Raw genomic sequence first — 6,636 nt, forward strand, 5'->3', positions numbered from 1 at the left:
AACCACAGAATAAACTTCACAACATTTCGAAAGAAATACCTTGGCCACAATATCAGATTCAGAAAATAAAATTGATGGTATGATCCACAAAAAGGCCTAAGTTTAAGTAAGAATGGAGATACATCACATTTTATTAAGCCAAAGTTTATTTAGCGATGATATATTAAAATACAAATACAGTTGGTTCAATTCATAGAATATATTAGCCCAAAACCAAGTAAAACAATGCTTAGTGTAATCTATCAATTCAATCTTTTAGAATAGTTGTTTCAAAAAAATTATTATAAGATTGGGGATATGTATGAAAGTTTGTGGATTATGGCTTTTTTTCCTTTTTATAACTGATGCTTATAGGCATTTTTGGAAGCAAACGTGTGAAGACATTTTCTCTTAGCATATTTATCCTAATGTTGGAAGCAGGAAGATATTTAACAGATTCAGTTTGGGTTTTCACTCAAACTAGTGTCTCTGTGAAATGGATTTTCTAATGCCACCTGCTTTTTAAATGAATGTTAATAGCCTGATTTGTTAGTATGTAACTTGTATTTTGCTTTCTATAACTAATCTAATCTATCCTATAACTAATTGAAAATAAAACTTTCCGTCATTAAATATGTTTTATCATATTACTGTTTTCTGGAATTAAGCCACTAGAGGTCCCTAGAGAATTTCAGGATAATGTACCGTAATATATGCATTACATACACATGCATACATACATATATACATATACATACATACATACATACATACATTTTATGTGTATGTGTGTGTGTGTGTGTGTGTGTTGCAGTTCTGCATCATTCACTGAATTATAGAGAATTTCTTTTGTAAGTTGTCAATATTTTTCCACTGCTTCTTGAAGCTGGATCAGTTTTTAAATTGCAGGCACAGCATATTAACATCCATTCATATATAGTACAGTACTTACAGATACAGATAATCAGAGTTGGAAGGGACCTTTTAGGTCATCTAGTCCAACCCCCCGCCCAAGCAGGAGACCCTACACCATTCCTATAGAGCACTGCACACCAGAACAACTAGACACAAGGATAGTTTCCCCCAAACACCTTCACTCTGCAAATAACTCCCTCAACACTGTCAAACTATTTACAAAGTCTGCATTACTATTACTATTACTATTAACCTTCTCATCACTCCTTATCACCCATCCCCTCCCACTTGTGACAGTATGACTGTAACTTTGTCGCTTGTATCCTTACGATCTATATGGACTGTTTCCTAGTATGATTTGATTGCTTATTGTACCCTATGACTATTATTAAGTGTTGTACCTGATGATTCTTGACTCATGTATCTTTTCTTTTATGTACACTGAGAGCTTTTGCACCAAGTCAAATTCCTTCTGTGTCCAATCACACTTGGCCAATAAAGAATTCTATTCTATTCTAAATAATAGGAGTGGTACAGTGGCCTAGAGGTGGAGCTCTTGCTTCACAACCAGGGGCCTGTGAGTTTGATCCTAGGTAGAGGCGGTTATTTCTCTCTCTGGGCACAATAAGAATATATCTGCTGAACAAAACTGCACCTTGGCAACAGGAAGGGCCATTAAAACACTCTGCTAGCTCCATTCAGTTGCCCAGACTCCACCCCTCAAGGGATTATGGGGTTGTTAAAAGAAGATGAATACATAAATAAATAAACTATATATTTGTCCTTGAAGGTACAAGTAATACTTTAAGTTATTCAGAGTCTTCTGTTACCAATCTATGTTTCTTTTCTATTTATGAGCTGCCTGTCTATTGATGTAACCGAAAAGCTACATTGTGGTCACAATCTAATGTTGTGTTTAAAAATTAAGCTGAATTATTTACTATTTGAAATCATGGGGTTTTCTTCCTGATTTTATATATTTTTCTCTCACACTTTTTAAATATTAAAAAGTAATAAAAATTAAAATGAAATAAAGGGAAAAGGGGGGAAAAAACCCTCAATGTTTCAAAATAGTCCTGTTGCTTACATGGAAACTATGCAGATTCTCATTGAATTTCTCTCCGTGTTGACAGAACGCACCATTTCCCAAGATTTAGCAGATGGCTGCATTGTTATCCTTCACATCTTATGTGGTTCCTCGCCAGTGAATTCCAATTATTCCACAGCATTAACCCAAGGTAAGAACCTAAGCATTACAGCTGCAATTAAACTGCATATTTATTGTTCTCTGTTAAAAGCAGCTGGCTTTTGTACAAGAGAACCACAACAGTAATCTGTACGGTTCTACAAAATTTGTAGAGTTTTTACAAAATTTGTAACAATTACAAATACTGTAAGAAGAACTCTACTGAAGCAATAATCAAGTGACTCCAGAACTCTGTTTTCAAAAAAGGGCTAAGGAGATCTCAGAGAGGCATCAAACAGCACTGCAGTTTCCCTCTGTTATCTGTCCCTAACATTTGCCATATTGTGAAATCCAAGGTGTTATTTTTCAGTTAATAGACCATAAAGGAGAAGGGGCTCTACGGCTTGGCTTATCTTGTTTTTGGAGGCTTCTGTTAAAGTCTCAGAATTGCAATACTTTTGTTTTTGTTGAGTTTTTAAATGTGATGGAAAAATATGCACACAAAAGGTTATTTCCCCTGGTTTTTGAGAGTTCTCAGTTATTTCTCATTTCTATTCTACAACAGAGGCTGTAATTTATTTAGTATTCTCTCATTCATTCATTCATTCGTTCGTTCATTCATTGTGTGGCCACGGCTGTAATTTATTATTTATTTATTTGTTCATTCGTTCATTCATTCAATTTGTGTGGCCACCCATCTCAACAAGTGACAAAAGAAGTGACTCGGGGATGCCAACAAAAATAAAAGGAGAATGAAAAGAAAACAAATACAGTAATTATAATACATATAACACCGGAGAATATACTAACGATGGATCACTAAAGAAGACAAGTTTTATATTGCCACCACACCATGGCGGCTGGGTGGACAGTACAAGCTTCCGATGGGAGAAAATCTCACATTCTGAAGATAGAAATTTAATTTCTAGTTTGATCATCTTCAGCAAATGTTGGAGTTCATGCCTTTTTGTAGCACCCACATAGATCCCTGGGCAAGAGACGTATAAAAATCAAATAAGTCTTTTTACTCCTGTTATTTGATGCTCCTGTGAAGGATGAAAATTTAGGGGAAAAGGCACAGTTTAATAATGGACCCCTATGTGGAATTTGGAGAACAGCTGTGATGAATTATAGGTCCATCTTCCACACATCTCCTTCCCAGATACTGGATAGAGAAGGCTACTATAGATTATATAGGTTATATGGCTCTACAATTATGCGTCAAGCACGGGAAACCAGGAAATCCAGGTTATCCAAATGAATGTAAGGTTTTATTGCAAGATTAAACTCTCTACAAGAATCTGAACTACTAACAGTCAAAGTGAATTGGTGGGAAATAAGAGTCAGTGGAATTCAAGGTGAGTGGGACTTAGATGTTTTGTCGGCACGAAGGGATTCAAGATTGATGATGCATTTGACCCCTCCCGCAGGCTTAGCCTGGTCATCTTCTATAGCATGTTCTCGCTTCAAGTCTATCCATTGTATTAAGCTAGTGGAGCACAAAATTTCGGGTATTGGATTGACTTCAAGTCTTTCAGCTGTGGAAGTTCTCTAGATGGATCTGAGCCAATCGCTCTCCGCCCAGCCTGCCCCAGGTGGTTCTTACAGGAAGAAAAAAAATGCAGAAGGCATGCAATGTATATGTTCTGTGTTGAGCTCCTGATAAAAGAGTGCTCAGAGAAAGAATGTGAGATAAACAAGGGCTTGTTTAACTGTGGATTACTGAATTAAATGCGTTGGGTTTGCATTAAGTGAAACTAGACAGGCCATGCTGAGTTAATAGAAACTGTCGATTTTCTTTTTATAGTCTAGGAATACGGTGGCTGTCTGGATTTAGAACTCAGACTCTATATTTCCTTCATTTGGGTCCTCTATAAAGTTCCACTCTCTCTACTTCTTTCTCGCATATCATCCAACAAACTTAAGTCATACTTATTTATTTATATTCCACTTTTATTATTTTTACAAATATCTCAAAGTGCTGAACGTATCCAACATACCTTCCACCTCCTATTTTCCCCACAACAACAAACCTGTGAGGTGTTTTGGATTGAGAGAATGTGACAGGTCCAAGGTCCCTCGACTGGATTTCATGACTAAGGTGGGACTAGAACTCACAATCACTTTCAAGCCAGGTCTCTTAACCACTAGGCCAAACACACACACACACACACACACACACACACACACACACACACCTCTCCCTCTCTCCCTCCTTCCCTCCCTCTCAGAAAAGCAGGATGAACATTTTCATGACTCATGTATTAGACTGCTTAAGGCTGCAAATTGTTGATTGCCACTATGAATGTCATAAAATTATGACACAGAATTCTCTGGTGCTTTCCTGCAGTGAACGACTGCAGTTTCTCTTCTTAGCATAGTCCTTAAACAAATGCACCCACCCAGGAAAAATATGCAGCCATTCATACACAAATAGTGAAGTAGAAGGTGCAGTCCTTATCCTGTTCTTTTTTAATTTTTTTTCTGCCTATTTACTAATTCTGGATGGAGTGGGCCGAAGAATTTCTGAAGAAGAGAAAAGAAGCAACCCAACCTGTTCCAGCCACTTGAACCCTGCTTGTTTAAGATAGTTCTCTTTATTGACACTTCCAGAATCAAGGGTAGAAATGATACAGACCTGGCAAGCTCAGTCATGCTTTAGTTCAGGGTGTCAACCTTGGCAACTTTAAGACTTGTGGACTTCAACTCCCAGAATTCCTCAGCCAGCAAAGCTGGCTGAGGAATTCTGAGAGTTGAAGTCCACAAGTCTTAAAGTTGCAAGGTTGGACACCCTACTTTAGTTGAAAGTAAGGAGATATTTATGTTTCATTTTAGTAGTAACCGAAGAGCAGATTGTCAAAACATGAAATCTACCTTGGTTGAATCAAAATGTGTGTTGTACACAAGGGTTTTCACTGCCATTGCAGTATAATTGTGCTTTTATTTCATCGCTTCAGAGAATTGCAAACGAGTCCTTCTTTAGTGATCACAATTGGGAGCAGCTGTTAGGTCATTAAGCAAAGCAGGCAGTAAATGAAATTGCAGCTGTGCTTATGACCTTACTTCAGCTTTTCTTTGCTTTACAGGCATGCGAAGGTTGTAAGAGTGAGGATTGCTTGTAAAGTTACTTTTTCACCACCAGGGTAATTGCGAACAGTTGCTAAAAGAGACAGTTGCTAAACAAGGACTATCTACAGGTAGTTCTCAACTTTCAACAGTTTGTTTAGTGACCGTTTGAAGTTACATGACCATTTTTCACACTGATGACCATTGCAGCATAGTCATGCCATCAAAATTCAGATGCTTGGCAAACTGACTCACATTTACGACGGTTGCCATGTCCCAGGGTCACATGATCCCCTTTTGCAACAAGCACAGTCAATGGGGAAGCCAGATTAATTTAGCAACCGTGTATTAGTTTAACAAGTGCGGTGATTCGCTTAACAAAGGTGGCAAGAAAAGTCGTAAAATAAGCCAGAACCCACTTAACAATTTTTTCGCTTAGCAACATAAATTTTCGGCTCTGTTGTGGTCGTAAGTTGAGGACTCCCTGTATTTAGGTATGCTTGAAAACTAGTTCCTGCTCTCTTGCCCTCTGTAGAAAAATGATTCAATTGGATTTGAACTCGGTCTTGACAAAAGAAGAAAAATAGATGTGGAAGAGGTTATTTAGATTAGAACATGAATTCCAATTCTCCAAGATGAAGTCTGACTAAATTTTTCTCAGTAGATGGGCCTTTAGTTTCTCCCTGCAAGAAGAGCTTTCCACAACATCTGTAATTGGTTTTACTATCAAATTATTCTCAAAAGACATTTCTAATTTCCCTTAATGATTGATAATGATTTAAGCATGGTATATAAAATCATACATTGCAATGTCCTTCCTGTCAATGAATACTTCAGCTTCAACCATAACAACACAAGAGCACACAATAGATACAAACTCAAAGTTAACCGCACCAAACTTGATTGCAAGAAATACGACTTCAGCAACAGAGTGATCAATGTCTGAAATACTCTACCCGACTCTGTAGTCTCTTCCCCAAACCCCAAAAACTTTAACCTTAGACTGTCTACTGTTGACCTCACCCCTTTCCTAAGAGGTCTGTAGGGGGCGTGCATAAGCGCACCAACGTGCCTACCGTCCCTGTCCTATTGTTTCTCTTATTCTTCTTTTATTTTTCTTATATGTACCCATTTCATGTATTCACAACTATGTATACACTTATACTTATTATCTTGTAAACAATTGGCAAATCAAATAAATAAAATAAATAAATAAATACAAATTCCATCCTGTAATTTAAGCACCTTAACTTGTCCTATTTTCTGGGATAAGGGAAGAAGCTTAATCTTCTTTCGTGTGACATGTTCTCACATACTTGAAAAGGGCTCTCATATCTTCATTCGATCTTCTCAGGGCTAAACCTGTCTAGTTCCCTACATGTTTTTTTTTTCCTTTTCATAAGAACCTGATTATCTTCTCCGGATCATCTCTTCCTTCTCTATTCCAGACTCCATTTTCCATACAGGATCCTTGAGCAACCCTTTTAAAA

The sequence above is a fragment of the Notechis scutatus genome, chromosome 5 (genome assembly GCF_049901735.1).
Source record: "Notechis scutatus isolate UNSWTSFEM ecotype Mainland chromosome 5, rNotScu1.2, whole genome shotgun sequence".
NCBI classification, from domain to species: Eukaryota; Metazoa; Chordata; class Lepidosauria; order Squamata; family Elapidae; genus Notechis; species Notechis scutatus.